Genomic DNA, 17,710 nt, shown 5'->3' with positions numbered 1-17,710 from the left:
ATGCTGCTTTGGGCAGGGAAGCAGAAGCCTTGGGGTAGCCATGGCTCACGGGTATGTCTGTCTATAAGTGAGTTGGTTCATTTACTAATCCATTCAAAATTCTTTTACTTAAAATCTGTTGGTGGCTTATTTCTCACAGCACTAAGAAGGCATCCATATTTCCTTCAGACTCTTTGTAGTCCTACAGGCTTTGGCTTTAGACTAGAATTCAGCGTGACCACTTCTTACCCCATTGGGTATGGCCTCCTTACAGCTGTGCTTATTCATCAAGACCACTCCTGCCTCTGGGCACTTGCACTTGTCTTTTCCTCTCAAAGAATGCTCTTCCACAAGCTGCTGGTGCAGGCTCCTTCCTGCTCCTCAGTTATTTGTTCAGACAGGCCTTCTCTCACACGCTGCTAAATCCATCACTGCACCTGCTGATTTTCTTCCTAGCACTTATTTCTCTCTAAAATTATCTTCGTTATGGACCTGATCATTGTTGGCTGTCTGCGTCTCCCTTACACAATGGCAGCTCCTTGACAAGCAGGGACCGCATTGCTTCAGTACCCAACAAGGTGCTACATGTGCGGTGGCTACATTTCACATCTAACTTAAGGAAATCTGAAACTGATTCTCGAACCAAAGAAATGGTCACAGGTGAGGGCCACACGGTGGTGGAGTGAGCGGGGGAGGCCTGGCCCAAGTCTAAGTCCAAAATCCTCAGCGACGGATTACCAGACCAAGTCCTGGGGCTGTCCCCAGGCCTTTCTCTCTGGGCTGCACCTTCAGGCCCTCTGCCAAGCCCCTGCCCCCAGACGGGCATGGGGCGTGCAGTGGGGCGCGCAGGCGCCAGGGGGCGCTGTCGGGGCGCGAACGGCCCACCTGGCACCCGAGGCCACGAGCGAGAGCTGCCTGGCCGCCCGGGAACTTTTTTCCTCGCGCCCTCGCTCTCCTGCTCCCCCCGCACGTCGCCCGCCCGCCGCTCTTCCTGTGTGGAGGGGATCGCATTTCTCTCAGGCTCCCGCGGGCATCAAGCAGGCCCGTCAGGGTGCGCGGTCAGGGCCCGCTACGCGCGCCGCCGGCTCCCGGCGCCCCGGTGCCGCCCCCGCTCGCGCCTGGGCTCGGACAGGCCGCTTGCAGAGCCAGGCGGTGGTGGTGGTGGTGGTGGTGGCGGCGGCGGCCAGGGTAGCTGGCTGCCTTGTCGAGGTCCGAGGAGGGGGCGCCGCGGCCCACCCTCCTTCCCGCCTGGGCGGCCTCCGCGCCGGACACCCATGGGCGCGCGGGCCTCCGGGCCGCGAAGTCGCAGCGCCGGACGGCGGGCCCCGGAGTGACTGCGGGCGCCGAGGTGAGCGGGGCGCCCGGTGCGGGGACAAGGACCTGGGCGGGGGGGCGGCGCGTGGCGTGGGGACTCAGCGGGCAGGGGTCCGGGCGGGGGCGGGGGCCGAGCGCGAGTGGGGCGCGGACGCGGGGTCGCGCGGCCTGGCTTTGTGTGGCGCCAGCGTGAGGCCGCTGGTGGCCGTGTACGAGCTGCAGGAGGGTATTCTGGAGAGTCGGTGGCCGGCCGGGCGCGGGTGCTGGGACCCGAGGCCCAGTGTCACCGAGTGTGGGGCGGGGACGTGGGGCGGTGCAGCGCGGGCCCGAGGGAGCTTTGTGAGTGCGTTCTGGGTGGGGACGGGGAGCCGGAGGCTCGGTGCGTAGCCCGTTCCCGGGTGTCCGGGTTGCGAGGGCCGCTCGTGGTGACACAGGACGCGCCAGTCGCCGCGTGTCCCCGCCTGGGCCTGTGTGCAGGCCCCGCATTGAACAGGAAGCGGTCCCCTCGACCCAGGAGTCCCGTCGCCGCCAGGCCCGGGGCGCACAGGCCTTTCGGGGTGACGCCACCGGCTTGGAGCCTGGGACACGCGAGCCTGGTGCCCTCCCGAAAGCGGCGCGGCGGCCAGGCCCGCGGGCCCTTTCGAGGCCGAATCCCACGCCTTTGGAGGCAAGAAGACCTGTGGGGATACTGGGCCGAGCGCGGCAGGGGCGAGGGCTTGGCAGGGCTGGGAGGTGACATTTGGAGCTTTGGTCACAACTGGAGGCCTTCAAAGAGGGACAGAGGGGAAGCGAAACACAAGGCAGGCTCCAGGTCGCGGCGGCCCCAGCTTCCTGGGGCGCCCGTTTTCCCAGCCACCAGCTAGCTCCTCTTGGGGCTCCTAGTCCCTCATTCACACAGCAGGGCGGGAGTGTGGCCAGAAGCTGTGCCTTCGTCCCGGGAACCCAGGACCTGGGCTCTGAATGGATTAAACCCAAGCGTAATACGCTCCTAAGGACTGGGGACGAGAGGTTGCGTGCCCGCACGGCACTTCCAGCCCACCGCACTCACTCCCGCAGCGCCGGTGTCGCGGTTCTAGCGGGGCCCCGCGCCCCCTCCCACCCCCTTTTCCAACGGCAGTGCTGTGTTGAGAATTCAAGGGCATTACATCTGGTTGCAATCTAGTTTCATGCGGCTGCTGGGCTGTTAAGACCTCGCGCTGACGTCAGAGCAGGGGAATTACTTCTTTTTATTTTATCTTTTTTTAGTTGTCTGCTGCCCTGGGAGGGGAGGCGGGTGGAGAGTGGGGCCAGGCAAGCTGTGATGTGGAGGCGCCAGCGCGATGGGAGCCCAGATCTGGGAGCTCTGCTTCCTATCCTATCCGCCTTCTCCTCCCCCATTCTCCACACACTCTTGTCTCAGCTCCAGCCAGGCCCGGGTTGGGGGCAGTGGAGTGGAGGCCCTTCCTGGCTGACTACACAGCTGTTTCCAGAGGTTTCTCTGGGACGTGGCCCTTGGGATCTGGAAGCTGGAGAGTAATCTAGTTTCCCACCCCTCCTCCCAACACCCCAGAGGGTATGTGGGGCCCAAGAACAAGGCATAGACACAGCCATTCTAGTCCCAAGGCAGCCTCCCCCCAGAAGCCTGGCCAGGCTCTCATCACAGTAATTCCTTGGAGAGGAGAGTGTATGGGGCGATTGAGGCTTCAGAGGCCATCTTGGGAGGGGGCAAAATGTGACCTTCCTTGACAGTCAGGCACCCCTCTGACTTCTGCAGAGGGGCCTTCTGCTTCAGAAGTGTCTTTATTTCCACTGGTCCATGAGGTCTCTGGGAATGGGGTTGGGGTGGGGGTGGTATTTCTTTTTAGGCCCCAAATCTAGACCATTGGTTTAAAAAGCCTTACCCAAGATGAAATCCTGCTACACACCCCTCCTGCCATGTGCAAAGTAGGTTTTAGGTCACAGTATTGTTCCTACCTATAATATATAGCAAAAAAAAAAAGTTTAGTGAATGAATCTACTGCATGTGCTTTTTCTCTTTTTGTTTATTTGATTAGAAACATGACTAGTTGTAGCCCAGTAAATTTGTTTTCACAACCAACGATAGGTCACACCAAATTTGAAAAGCAGGCCTTGGAAATGGATCTGCTATATATTCCTTCACTAAATAGTAATTGAGACCCTACAATTGCTCTCTTTTCATTACTCAAGTAATACATAGAGAGGTTCTCACTGTGAAAAAATGCAAATAGCCTAAAAGCACGTAGAATTACAGACCTTCAGTGCAGGTGGCCGCTGTAAAGTCATTGTATCCTTCCATCGGCACTTAATGTATGCAAGAGGCTATGTACAAATACATAGTTTTATTTTCCCCCAAGTGAAAACATACCCAGATCTCTTATTCTACAGCCCTGGTTTCCTTTCTCTCTGGGAGGGGAGTGGGTGAGGTACTTCAGAGAGGACTCTGGATTGACTCCTGGCTCCACCATCTGCTGAGGGAGTTGTTTAGCACTCTGGGCCTCAATGTCTCCATCTGTACAATGAGAAGCCCAGTGCTGACTACAGCTGTAGGGATCCATAGATGGTTAGGTCGGTGATTTTGAGAAAGGCCAGCTGCCGTGTCTCCACTGCTGCCATGGCTGTCTTCTGTGTCGATGGCAGCACATACTTGTCCTTTCTGCTTCAACCAGCTGCCTGGGCTGTGATATGTATGTGTGTTTGTAGTTCCCAGGGAGGAGGAGCCATGTGCATTGGCAGTGATGATGCCCTCAGACCAGGGTTCTCTTTGGGACAGGCCCTGGATGCCAGGCCCCAGCAACTGCAGACTGTCCAAAGGCCTATTGTTTTCAAAGCCATGCCAGGTTCTAAGCAGGAAACACTTCCCAGGTTATTGCCCAGTGACAGGTGTGTGAGTCCCAGGTAACAGCCAAGATCTTTATGGAAGAGAGGATTGTGAGCAAGTGATGTACGGGCCAGGGGTAGAGAAGCAGGGAGAACGATCCTGCTGCTCTTGGGAGCCTTTGTGTTTTGGCCACTTGACTCAGGAGAAATAGTGAAGGAGCCATTGTGCCAGGGCCTCCTTTTTGGCCTCCTTGGCATCTTTTTCTGGACTCCAGTAGCTACCTTGAAGCCTCCTTTTGATTTCTGAACAGAGGGTAGCCTGGGGTCCTTTGCTTGCTCCCAGGTTCCTCTCTGTCCTCAGCTCTGCTCCTGCACATGTACCCTCCTTTCAGTTCAGCTATTTTTGTGCCAGCCTCTTGAGTTTGCCTGGGCTGCCCTTTCCACCTGGGTGCCCTTCATCTGCCTCCCAAGACCCAAACAGACATCCTGTCTCCTCCTCCTGACCTCCAAGGGAATGAGTCATCTCTCTTTGTCTATGTCTGTGGCCTAGCCTGGATCTCTGAATGATAGGCCCTTCTGCCTTGCACACGAGGCTAGAGCAGCTGAGCCCCAGTGACTACTTCCAGGGCCCACAGCCAGGGGTGGGGTCTGGAACTCAGATGCTTAGGAATGCTTCCTGGTAGGGGCCCCAGGTGAAGTGCAGAGGATAGGAACCTCATAGCCACTCAGAGTCCCTGTTGATCCTTGGCTGGTGCCTGTTCTCTGTGAAGAAAGTGTGTGTGTGTGTGTATGTGTGTGTGTGTGTGCTTGCACGCGTTCGTGTGTTTGTGCGCATGCGTGCTCGCACTTGGGTGCACTGGAAGAAACCTAGGGGACTGGAAGAAACTGGCTCATCCTGTTTCTCCAAGAATGAGGGTGAGTTGTGCCCCTTTCCGGTGGGTCACTGAAGACCTAAGATTGGAATGTGACACCAGGGAGGGGGAGGCCACAGGAGGCACAGGCTGAGGCTTGGCTGCCAAAAGACAAGAGTTTGTTCTGCTGGTTCTGGGGCCTTTGAAACAGAAGGGCAGGTGTGGGAGAGACAGATACTCAGAGAAGCATGTGCAGGGGTGAGGGAAACCTTGGGAGCCGAGAGTAGGAGAGAGGGAGACTTACGGAACTGTAAGAGAAATTGAGGTGTTCTTGCTACAAATGAATAGGCTTATGTTCAGGAGAGAAAGCAGTCACATGCACGAGGGCTCTGGCCACACCAGACGTTTAGTTCATTGGTTCTTTGAGCATTATTTCTGTGCACACATTGAATAATCCAGTGTTAAGTCTTCAGGGCTCTTGAAGTTTTGTCACTAGGTAGACAATCAACAAATGTCCCATTTTTGCACAGTTGCTTGCCTGGGGCAATAGTGTCCTGTGAAGAGGAGAAATGGCTGCTCCAGGGCCCCAGATAGGGAAGTGGTATGTTATTGGCTGGGAGTTGCGGATGAGGTACTGGAACCAGCCAAGGAATCTTTTCCCCTTGCTCTCTAGACTCAATGCCATCCGTGTCAGCACAAGGTAGACTGTGCTTAGTCTATAGGCCTGAACTGCTCACTTCGTGTGTGTGTGTGTGTGTGTATGGTGTGTGTGTGTGTATGGTGTGTGTGTGTGTATATGTATGGGGTGTGTGTGTGTGTGTGTATGGTGTGTGTGTGTGTGTATGGTGTGTGTGTGTGTATGTATGGTGTGTGTGCGTGCGTGTGTGTGTGTGTGTGTGTGTGTATGGTGGTAGGGGTTGCTGCTGCTAATGGAGAGGGCTGATGGGCTCAGGCAGCAGGTTTGCCTAACACTCACGCAGACCTGTAGGAGCTTACAGAAGGGTGTGCAGGGGAGACTGCTCATCTTCACAGTGAACTCTCTTGGGACAGATCAGCAGGCACCAGATTAAGAATCAGAGAAAATGTCTGAGTTCCAGCCACTGCTGGAATTAGGGGAGCCACTTCCCTTTCCTTTAGCATCAGTTTCTTCTGTCAAGAATGGGAATATGAATTGCTACCAGCATTAAAAGTGACATTGGCCTTGATGTGTTTTGTGGTCGAAAGCAAAGAGGGCCCTATAGCTTTGGGACATAAAAATTTTCAGTGAGGCCAGCCTGCATTCCAGTCCTAGCATCAGCTACAGTTTGGAGGGCTCTATTTTCCTCCATTGTAAAATGAGCATAATAAGAGGGTCCTGCTGGCACACAGCCCTCTCCACTTGGTTGTTACTGTTGGGTTGGTATTTGTTTTTGTGATGCTCGGATGGAATGTAGAGCCTTTAGCTTGCTAGGCAAGTGCATATCAACCCTGTGCTGTATCCTAGTGCTGGACTGTTGGAGCTTTGCAACATGTACAAGGTATCAATGACTGTTTTCCTTGACAGTCACCTCTAACTCTCACTTGCAAAACAGAGAGTCCAGTGCCTATTTCTCTTCTGGCAAGGTGGAGGGCAATGCGGGGAAGGGACATGAAAATGACTCGCACAGTTTCTGTTTGCATAGGGACTTTACCCCAGTGATGATAATAGACCCTAAGAAAGTGCCCAGAAACTTATGACTTAAGTGGCAATGTGACCAGTTTCATTTGTAACATTCACTTGAGTGATTCAGGCTGAAAGGGCTATGGCCATCCCTAAGGTGTAGTGTGTTTGCTCGCTTCCTTTTCCTTCCTTCCTTCCTTCCTTCCTTCCTTCCTTCCTTCCTTTCTTCCTTTCTTCCTTTCTTCCTTTCTTCTTTCTTTTGTATGTGTGTTTTGCCTGCATGTGTATCTGTGCACCAAGTGTGTGCCTGGTGTCTGTGGAGGCCAGGAGAGGGTGTTAGAGTCCCTGGAACTGGAGTTGCAGTGGATTTTTTTTTAAGTATGTATTATTTCTGTGTACGTGTCTGTTTGTGGGTATACTGTGTGCTACCCTGGAGCTGGAGTTACAGGTGATTACAAGCCACCCTCATATAGGTGCTGGGCTCTGCACTTCTGTCCTCTGGAAGCAGCATATACTCTTTTAACTGCTGAACTATCTCTCTAGCCCCTCCTAGGCATAGTTCTAAGCACCCCGGCTGCCTAGGTTCTGACCCAAGTTATGTTGCTTGGGCAGGTTACCTGTCTCTTTTGCTCATTTTCCTTGTTTATGAGGCAAAAGGCAAGGAGCACCCTTCCTTTTAGGCATTCCTAATGGCAGAATGAAGAGATCTGAGTTCACACAGATGAAGCACTGTACATAGTGTCTGATATGTACAAAGTGTTCTCTTAGCTAGGCTGTGATGATGCATGCCTTTAATCCCAGCACTCAGGAGGCAGAAGCAGGTGGATCTCTGTGTTTGACCAGGGCTACAGAGGGAGTTCCAGGACAGCCAAGGCTACATAGAAAAACCTTGTCTCGACAAAAAACAAAAACAAAAACAAAACCAGTCAAACTACCCCCAAACAAAGTGGTTTCCTCAGAAATGTCTCTTACTTGCTGTTGCCTGGGGGAGGTCAGTCTAGCTAGCCATACTCCTTCCAGAAGTACCACCTACTGGAAAGGGGTAGTGGTCACTGGCCCTGCTAGAGCAGCCAGCTCCTGGAGCAGTACTCATTGCTACCCTATCCCAGACAGGCTCCCAGGGTAATGTAAGGCTGGCCGTAGAGCCCCTGTGAGGCTGAGAAGATGAAACCCTAGCCAGCATCAAGTCGCAGACTTGAAGCAAGAACTCTGACATCTAATGTTAAAGTCACCATCAATTACCACAGGCCACCAGATTGTTCCTATGTGATTTTACAGAGGTCCTTCAACTCCTAGAATCCCTGTGTCCACACTTACATGGCCAAAGCATGCATGCATGCATATATATGTATATGTATGTATATATATATACATATATACATATATATATATATATATATATATATAAAACTATTTTTTTCGAGCCAGGGTTTCTTTGTGTAGCCCTGGCTGTCCTGGAACTCACTCACTCTGTAGACCAGGCTGGCTTCGAACTCAGAAATCCGCCTGCCTCTGCCTCCCAAGTGCTGGGATTAAGGGTGTGTGCCACCACAGCCCGGCCCTAGGATATATTTTTTAAGACATCTATGATCCAGATCTTGGATGGGAAGATTATACTTTGTGTGCTAATTGCTCTGTTACCAAATGCTGCAGTTGATTAGCACTGGCATAGAGCTCAAAAAGGCCTGCCTTCTGGGAACTTCTAGTCTACAAGGGAGAACGATCCTCGCTGATGATTAGGGTAAGATAACTTCTTATCTTATGTAGAACCACAATGTTCTAAGACAGAGCAGAGTCGTTCATTCGATATTTCAGGGACACCATAGGCTATGGAGAGGAGACTATCAATTTGAGGTAATTTTGTCACTTGGGGGATGTTTGAGTCATGTCTGGAGGAATTCTTGGTTGTCTCAGCAGAACACTATAACAGTCATTATAACAACAAACCAGCCAAGACATCTATAGCACTGAGGGCTCAACAAGCCTTGCTGCAAGGTAGTAGTAGCCACACAGATATAGTCCTGCCATTCTGAAGTGTCCAGTCTGGTGGGCATACTGGCATTGCAGAAAGGACTGCAATAATCACAATTGCAAGATGAGTTGTAATGTGCTGAGCTCAAAGAAAAGTGCAGAACCAGTGATGGCTTTCTACAGTCCTAGTCCAACATGGTGGCCCAATCTCTAAACTTCAGAGGTGCAGGGGAAGGGTATCATTGCTGGCTGCCCAAAAAAGGCTCCTAGGTCAGCCTTAGGGACTTGGGGAAAGCTTCCAGAGGTAGAGGGATGCTAATGAGAAACCTCTTTCACTCCATCTGCTTTGAAGAACTGCAGCTTCTATGTTGTACTGTGGAGATAGAAGACCAGGTTAGATATGAGAGAATAGAGGCCATTGCTGTCCCAGGCTGCTCTGGGACCAGATTCTAGATTCTGGCCTTGGTTTGGATTATATCCTCTAATAGGTGGGGAGAGAGAGAAGAGGAAGAACAACATTTTCATGTCAAGCACAGAGAGGAGTGGGGATGGGAAGCAATCCTATGTGTGATACCTTTGAGACAGCACAGAAAATCCCCACTGTGGCTCAAAATAGCACTAAAAACAGAGGGTTTGCCAAATCAGACTTAGCATAACGTTGACGGAACTGGCTTTGTTCCCTTGGGGTGACACTGTTTCCTGGGCACTTAGGGACCTCAGGTGGGGTGGCCATGGCCTTTACCAGAAGTTTCTAGAGGCCAGAGATGGGAAGAGGTGATGTGATACCTGTAGACAAAGCCAGTTGGTGAAGGCAAAGGGAAGGAAGGGAGCTTTGAATCCTCTGTTGAGTGAAGGCCTGTCTCTCATTGTCAGGAGAGCTATCATTTAATCTGTGCCTGTTTTGTGCCAGGTATTGGGTGGTCCTCTCTAACTCTTATTAACTGTTCTGTCAAAGAAACTAAGGCTCAGAGAGGTTAAGCCCCTTCATATTAGTCACTCACCCATTGCATGGACAATCAGCTGCTGTGAAGTGACTCTGTGTTCGGGTAAGAAAAATTTAAGGTTTGGAGACAGACAAGACAGCCCTGAGGTTGAATTCTGACTAGGGAGGTTTTTCTTCCTGTGGGTTTTTCTTTTGGTTTTCCCTATTCTTGGGTGGGCATAATATTTTCATCCTAGAAGTGGCCATAGGGGTTAAACTCAGCCTGGAAAGGGAAAGAGGCCCCAGGGAGGTAAGGACCCGCCCTGGGCCACCCAGCTTGGCAGGGTGCAATAAAAGAGCTCTGGTGGAGGAGCCAGGCCAGATTGCCTATCTCTGTGCTGTATCAGTGTCGAATTTCTTTATTTGAATGGGGAGAGAGGGTAGCCTCCCTCTGCAGGTAGAGAAGGTGGTGTGGAATGTGGCTGTTTGTTTTTCTTTGCCTGTGAAAGCCTTATTTCAGCTCACTTGGCTGTGCAGAGCTTGAGACACAAGATGTTCTCTAGGGGTGCCTAGCCAAAGGGGACACTGACAGGGCACCCACCAATTGAGTGGGAGCTGGGAAACATCATCCGTCTGCCTGCTCCAATGAAGCCTCCTTGTCCCCTTCATCTCCGTATCTCCTGGCAGACTCTAGGTTGCTTTTGATAGCCAAGGCAGCCTTCCCGACAAACAAATCTTGCTCACATGGAGAGGGGGAGACTAGTTGAGTCTATCTAGTCTTTCTTTCTCCACGACTGGCATTGCCCACCCAGCTAGCACCCTCTATGCTGAGGCACCTTGAAGGGGCACTAGTGTCATCGTCATTTGTCAAGCCATCAAACTGAGAGCCCCTTGTACTAGGGAGGTGGATTCGAGGAACGAGATGGAGTGATCATGAGGCAGGGCTTTCTGCAATGGCTGCCCCTCTTTCCCTTCGGCCCCTCCTCTCCAGCCCGCTGGAGGCTGGGAGAGGAAGCCCTGCCGGCAGGTAGCAGAGAAAAGACATAGGATCCAGGGGGGAGTCGCAGTGAAAGCAAACAAACAGGCCTTTGTGTGGCTTCAGATTGGCGGCTCAGAAGGAAAGCCAGGCCTGTGGTAGGCGAGAGAGGGAGGAGGTATGGGAGGTCGGGCCTTAGTTGGGTTGTGGATAGCCGGAGCTGGATGATGAGGCCCATTCCCTGTAGATAGGCAAAGCTTGGGCCTTGCCCCTTGACTTTTGAACACATCTAACGGACTTACTCCCTGTAACTATCACACCTTTGGAGTGTCATGGGCATAGCCTGTGTCGGGCTTGCATCCCACTTTGCTGCCTGTGGCTGCTAGGAAGAAGTACAGTAGTAGGGAGGGAATCATGGCCACCCGGGAGGACAGACTTTTCAGAACCAGGAACACGGAATGAATTTCAGTGGGGGAGGCAGCCCTGTGGAGCAGGAAGAAGGTTTACTGTGCAGTGACAGGCAGTGGGTGTGGGTAGGTAGAGATGGTATCTCAAGCCCCCACGACTGGGAGTCAAACTGCCCTATCACTGGTGCGCCAGGTTGGGGGCACAGGCCCGAAAACAGGTTTCCCCACAGAGTGTATGAGGGGTCGTCTTGGGTAGTATTAGTAGTGGAGCTGTATTCATTATCCTAGTGAGGACACCCGCACCAGCCCGGCTGCTCAGACCAGGACCCAAGTCCACGGAGGCGCGGTCGGGTCAGACGACCAGGCAGCTGTGTGGTTGCTCCGGGGCCATTTCCTCTCCTCTCCACGACCTCGAAACGGGCGGCGGGAGGACAGACGCCCGCGCTTCCTGCCCTCCAGTCCCCGGCGCCCCCCTAAGCCGCGTTCCACCCGGGAGGTGCACGGGGCGGGGTGGGGTGGGGCGGGCACTGAGTCGCCATGGCAGCGCCTGGCCCGTCATGCTCCGCGCTGCTGGGACCGGCAGCCAAGGCCCCGCCCCTGGCAGAGCCAGGCCCCTTTCCGGGAATGCAAAGCCGGAGGCGTGGCTTCCAGACCTGCTAAGGTACTCTCGGGGCTCTCTCGGCCTGTGTGCTGCCGTCTAGCTAAAAGGAGAGATACCCCTCTCCCTCTTCCCCGGGGGCCACAGCCTTGGTGCTTCTTTGCGCGGTCCTTCACGGATGAGGCACGGGGAGGGCCCCGACACTCTCTTACCTTGGTAGAGCTGTGCCCAGAGGTACTCGCTGGTCCTCGACAGAGCCCAGCACTTGGGCTCTTGTAGTTGGCAGGCGTTTGGTTGCCCAGCCAGGAGGCACATTCTTACATTCTGAGTCTGGGCTTCATCGCCTGCCCTGGGGAAACCTCTAGCTGAACTTTGTTGCCACATTTGACCCCTGTAATGCTACCCTCTCTCCGCGTGCTTTTCATGCCTTGAATCCCTAACTTCACCCTCCTGATCTGCTTTCTTTCCCCTAGTTGAATAAGAGGCTCCAATTCATCTGGCTTCTCCCCCTTCTGTTTGTATGGTGCAGGCAGCTAAATTTAATACTGGTCTTTGGGTCTTGGCAAGAAGATTGCCTCTTAAGCTGCTGGACTCTGCCTTTCTTCAGCCTCACCCAGGGCACACACACAGGAGGATGAGAGTAGGTTTTTATGGAAGCAGAAGGATGCATCTTGATGTGTCATAGGTAGGCCAGTAGTAGTGGTGCACACTTGTATCTCTAGCGTTTCAGGAAGCTGAGGTTGATAGGCTAGCAAGATTGAGGTCAGCCTGGGCTGTATAATGAAGAGGTCCTGTGTTTGAAAAAAACAAAACAAATCTTTTCAATTCTAAGTATTTTTTAGTTTGATAATCTGAGTATGTTGACTGTAGAGAAGTTCAAAAGTAGGAGAACCAGACCCATCCATGCCTGTCATCCCAGCTCCTTTTGAGGTTGAATGCAGCAGTTCAGGATTAGCCTGTGCAACATACCAAGACCCTCATCTCAAAGAAGAAATAGGGCCAGTGAGTGGCTTAGCAGGTGGTAAAGGGGCCTGCTAGACTGGCAAGTTTTACACACACACACACACTTATGTACGCACTCATGCGCACTATATGTGTATATGTATATCCTGTATTCCTGAAAAACAAAATTGGATGAGCACAGCAAATGCAAAGAATGAAAGAGTCATGCTGTATGTTTGGACTTGTAAACTATTTGATGATTTTAATAGCTTTTTTTCTTGCTATAAAAGGAGAACAGGCTTATTATAGAACTTTTGGAAAATATGACGAGTTAACAGGAAGAAATTTACCCATGCTCTGGTCTTTAAAGGCAGCTGCATTGCCTGTCATAGGGTTATCCCTGTTGTGTATGCTACCACTCTTGTAGATACCTGAAGTATATACTCTGCCTTTTTCATATAATGCCATACAAGGTATACTCTGTTCTGTGCATCTATGGGAGATCTTACATGGGGAGTCTTAATTTTAGGAGAGCTGGCAGCCTGTTAGGCTACCCAGGTAGTCACTTTGCTCATCTCTTTGTCCACAGACCCTTGGCAGGTAGGTCTCTTTTCCTGCTGTTAACCTCTAACAAGTGTCTTGGACCAGGAGTCTTTCTTACAAGAGGCTGAGGAAGCCACCTATTCTGTACAGGGACCCAGAAGGCTCTTGGCCCATGCTGAGTCCAGGGCTCAAGCAAAGATTTTGATTTGGCCAGACATACAAGGCTGGAAAGGATCAAACCCAACCCCACCCAGTGCCAGGCAGCCTTCCTTCAGACCTAGAGGCTTGTGTTCATCTCCTGACTATTCTTTTTTGCATGGCTTTGCTGAGGATCAGGGTCTGCTGTCCTAGTTCCATAGCCTCTCACTGGAGTCATGCAGGCCTGTCACAGGGCACAGCCTTTCTATGTCCAGACAACTTCCAGACTGGGCTTTGAACTACCCTGCCCTCATCCACTATGGAAGAACCATAGACTGTCCTTTGCCTGGCACAGGGTCATCAGTAGTAGCACCAGACCCTCCCTGGTCACTACCCACCACCAACAATATGTGCTATTGAAGAGGTACAGTAGACATGTTGTCAGCATGCAACCAGCAGTCCTGTAAGTTTTATTTTATTAATAAGCTTATTGATGTAGTGGCTATTAAAGAACAGTTCACTTTACCTGCATGGATGAGTCTGCCAGGTTATGGCTAAGATTCCTTGTCTGCACATGATTGATTTATCTGAGTTCCCTCCTGTGGGCTGGGCACCACCCCTGTGTGGAATTTAACCATCTGAGGAGAGGGATACATGCCTCCGGATGTGAATTCATAGTTATATCAATCTTCCCCTTCCCCCTCATGTTTTTGAAACAGGGTCTCACTATGTGGTTCAGCTGGCCTTAAATTCATGGTAATCTTGCTGCCTCGGCCTCCTCCGTGCTGGCAGGCAGGTGTGTGCCACTACAGCCACCCTTTGTTTATTTATCTGTAGTTATTCTTTCCTTGTTTTCTTTCTTTTTCCTACAAGGTCTTTATATGTAGTCCAGGATAGCCTCAAACTCAGGATTCCTCTGCTTCAGCCTCCCAAATAATGGAGCTATTGCAGTGGTTCTCAACTTTTTAATGCTGTGACCTTTTAATACAGTTCCTCATGTTGTGGTGACCCCTAGCCATATAATTATTTCCATTCCAACTTCATAACTGTAATTTTGCTATTGTTGTTATGAATTATAGTGTAAATATCTGTGTTTTTCAATGAGTTAGAGTTAGGGAACTTCGTGAAAGGGTCATTGAACTACAAAAGGGGTCTTGGCCCACAGGTTAAGAACCACTGTGTTATTGGGTTTGTCACTGTGTCCAACAAGGTCACTGTTGGCTGTGGGTTTGTGTGATTGCTACTCTTGGTTGCCAACTTGACTACATCTGGAATTAACTAAAATCCAAGCACCTGTGAGGGATTTTTCTTTTTCTTTTTTTTTTTTTTTTTTTTGGTTTTTCGAGACAGGGTTTCTCTGTAGCCTTGGCTGTTCTGGAACTCACTCTGTAGACCAGGCTGGCCTCGAACTCAGAAATTCGCCTGCCTCTGCCTCCCAAGTACTGGGATTAAAGGTGTGAGCCACCACCACCCAGCCAGGGATTTTTCTTAGTTAAATAATTTGAAGTGGGAAGGCCCATTTTTACTCCAGATCTTTTGAGGTGGGAAGATTTAACACCACCCTCCCCCCTTTGTTTTTTTGAGACAGGGTTTCTCTGTAGACCAGGTTGGCCTGGAAGTCAGAGATTCACCTGCCTCTGCTTCTCAAATGATGGGATTAGAGGCATGCACCACCACATCTGGCTATCCTTTAATCTGGGTCACACCCTCTGCTGGCAGCCTATATGAAGGACATGAAAGAAGAAGTTTGCTCTCTTTACATGGCTGCCCTTATTCCTGCTGGCAAGTCTATTCCTTCACTGGAATTAGAGCCTACTTCTTTGGGATTCTGGCATATACATCTAGACCAGCTGAGACATCTAGCCTTATGTACTGAACAACTATTGTATTCTTTGACCCTCTGTTGATAGACAGCCACTGGACTAGCTGGACCACTGCCTGTGTCTCTTTGTCTCTCTCTGTCTCTTTGTCTTTCTGTGTGTGACTCTGTCTCTCATTCTATGAGTTCTGTTCCTCTGGAGAACTCTGACTCATACAGTATGTTAGAAGGGCTGCTGGTTTTTGTCAAGTTTTCAAATCATACATGCTTTAGTTACCTGTAAGGGCTTGTATAGTATGTGAGTTTGTGCTCTTGCATAAGTGGATGCTGCCTGGTGGCTATACATCTGTATTTATGGTAGGGACCAGTATATGGTTATATGACTATTGCAGTGGATGGTGGATTCTCCTGGGTATGGCTCAGTTTGTGTGCATGTGTGCCCCATGGAATAAAGCACCTCTTCTTTGCCACCATGCTGTACCCTCAGCCTCTATGTTGTTAGTATTGGTGTTTCACAGCAGGCTTTGAACTCGGCCAATCTATGTGCCTCCATTTTGGTAGTGCTGCACCACCATACCACTTGTCACTATTGGGCAGTGCTACAAGCAGAATTGTTCTTTAAGGGCGTTAGTCCTAATGTCCTGGGAAGACTAGGTATATGGCCATCCTTTGTGACCTCAGTGTGGCTGGACCATGGATCCAGGAAGGGCTGCTTTGGTGGTTGAGGGTCACTTAACTTTCTTATGGCAGAACTGGGTCTTGCTATCCTGTGGTGCCAAGACCAGAGAATATTGGGGCAGGGACATCACAGTGGTCTAGGCCCATTTTTCATAGATGGAGAAACTGAGTTCTGGAGGGACACACAGGTTTTTAATGGCCAAGCCAGGTGCAGAACATATGTTCTACTGTGGGGCTCAGTTCTGAGGCAGCCCTTGCTCCTTGCATGGACTGCCATACTTTTTTCTGGAGCACAGTAGGTGGGCCTCTGGCCCATTTGGTTCCTTTCAGGGCTGCTGGTGGCAGACTTAGAGCATGGAGACCTGCATGGCCAAAGCAGAGAGGGCTGGGGTTTGTTATGGAGTACTAACCAGGACTCAAACACAGGAAGGGGTGCTCTGCATCCTGAAGCCCATTCCTTTCCTTTAGTAGCTAATATCCCTGTCTTGTTACCCTGCTGGGCTGCTCAGGGACCTGGGGTCAAATACCTTTGCAGAACAGCTGGCAGCTGAGGGATGGGTTAGCCTTCTGATTAGGGGGCAGGGTGTTGAGTCTTCCCCTAGGCCTGCTCAGTTCAGTTTTCAAACGGCAACAGTGAGACCCAAGTCCCCTTGACTCTGACTAGAAGGCAGGAAAGGCCACAAAAGAACCGGGTGTTCTTTGCCGTGTGGCTGTTTGTAGCATTAATATATTTCATCTGGTAAACAGCTGTGTGTGGCAGACCAATTGTGTACAGGCACTGATAATCTGTTGTCTCTATGAGCCCTGCTCATAATGAGGGATGGCCAGGATGAGCCTGTAATTGAAGAGCCTGCCTACCTGTGTTGTCATGCACTCATGCATTCATGTGTGAGAATGCACTTTGGTCACAAGCCAAGGAAAAGGCCAAGAAGGGTGCAGTACTTCTCATGGAAACCAGAGTCCTGGCTAGGCTAGGGGCTAATCTGGCCACTGTTGAATGGCACAGTTAGAGCCACTGATTGCCTGTGTGGTCACAGGCAGATAGCTGCCCATCTTCTATACTATACTGTACTATACTATACTATAATCTATAGGATCTATAGGCTCCTCAGAGGCAGACAGCTTCCTTATAACTCAAGCTGAGTGTAACTCAGGTGGTCAGAGAGTCTCCTTTCCCAGTGCTCTTCCCCTCCACCCAAGGTTTCAGTATCTCTTGGCTACAACTTCCTTGGAAGTTACCAGGCTCTATCTCAGGGGATGCCTGCAGCACAGCACAGCTGCTTCAGGCCTCACCTGACTTCTCCTCTTAGCCCTTTTGCTGTCCCAATCACCCAACTTGGGCTGAAGAAAGCACTTAAGAGATGAAATCAGAGGATAGGCCCTGGTTCTTCTCTCCTGTTGCCAGACAGCATTCAGTATTAATGCATTCACTCATTTATTCATGTATCTAGTATTTTTGAATACCTGTCAGTAACCAGATACAATTACTATGCTACATGTATGTTAGCCCAAGGGGTCCTCCTGTCACATGCAGCCCACAAACCTAATTCCTGTTGTTTTTGTTTGCTTTTAGTGTTTTTGAAACAGGGTCTCACTGTCATCCGGGATGGCTTTTGGAATTCATTATGTAGCCCAGGCTGATCTTTAATCATGGTCATCTTCTTGCCTTAGTCTCCCAAGTGCTGAGATTACAGGCATGAACAGCCAGCAGCTTCATACTTATCTTGAAGTCTACCCATTGGTTAGGAAGTGGGGGTAAATGCTTCAGTAATTCATCTCAGATCTCCAAGTTTACCATCCTAGATGGGTGAAGCTTTCCTCACCGTCTCCCTTCTTGTTCCTCTTGGCTGTGTTCCATATGGTAGTAGGGCTTCCTGGTTATGAGCCCTGGCTGAAGTTCAAATCCTTATGTGGCTTTAAAAAAAGAAAATTCACAGGTGGTGGAGGTGGTGGCACACCTTTAATCCCAGCACTTGGGAGGCAGAGGCAGGTGGATCTCTGAGTCTGAGGCCAGCCTGATCTACAAAGCTAGTTCTAAGGCAGCCAGGACCACACAGGAAACCTGTCTCAAACAAAACAAAACAAAACAAAACAAAACAAAACAAAACAAAACAAA

The 17,710-nt window shown here is 50.8% G+C and overlaps 1 protein-coding gene across 1 annotated transcript in view; it reads left to right on the top strand.

The window, feature by feature from the left end:
• The first annotated feature begins 1,272 nt into the window (after positions 1-1,272).
• Rai1 (retinoic acid induced 1) overlaps positions 1,273-17,710 on the top strand; it is a 95,377-nt gene continuing 78,939 nt past the window's right edge. Inside the window, exon 1 of the mRNA XM_028776467.1 lies at positions 1,273-1,327. The gene's annotated coding sequence lies outside the window, so the exon portion shown is untranslated. The remainder of the gene's footprint in view (positions 1,328-17,710) is intronic.

The sequence above is a fragment of the Grammomys surdaster genome, unplaced genomic scaffold (assembly GCF_004785775.1).
Source record: "Grammomys surdaster isolate TR1022 unplaced genomic scaffold, NIH_TR_1.0 270, whole genome shotgun sequence".
Classification (NCBI taxonomy): Eukaryota; Metazoa; Chordata; class Mammalia; order Rodentia; family Muridae; genus Grammomys; species Grammomys surdaster.
The sequence above is the reverse complement of the archived record's forward strand: the minus strand, read 5'-3'. Positions and strand labels throughout refer to the sequence as shown.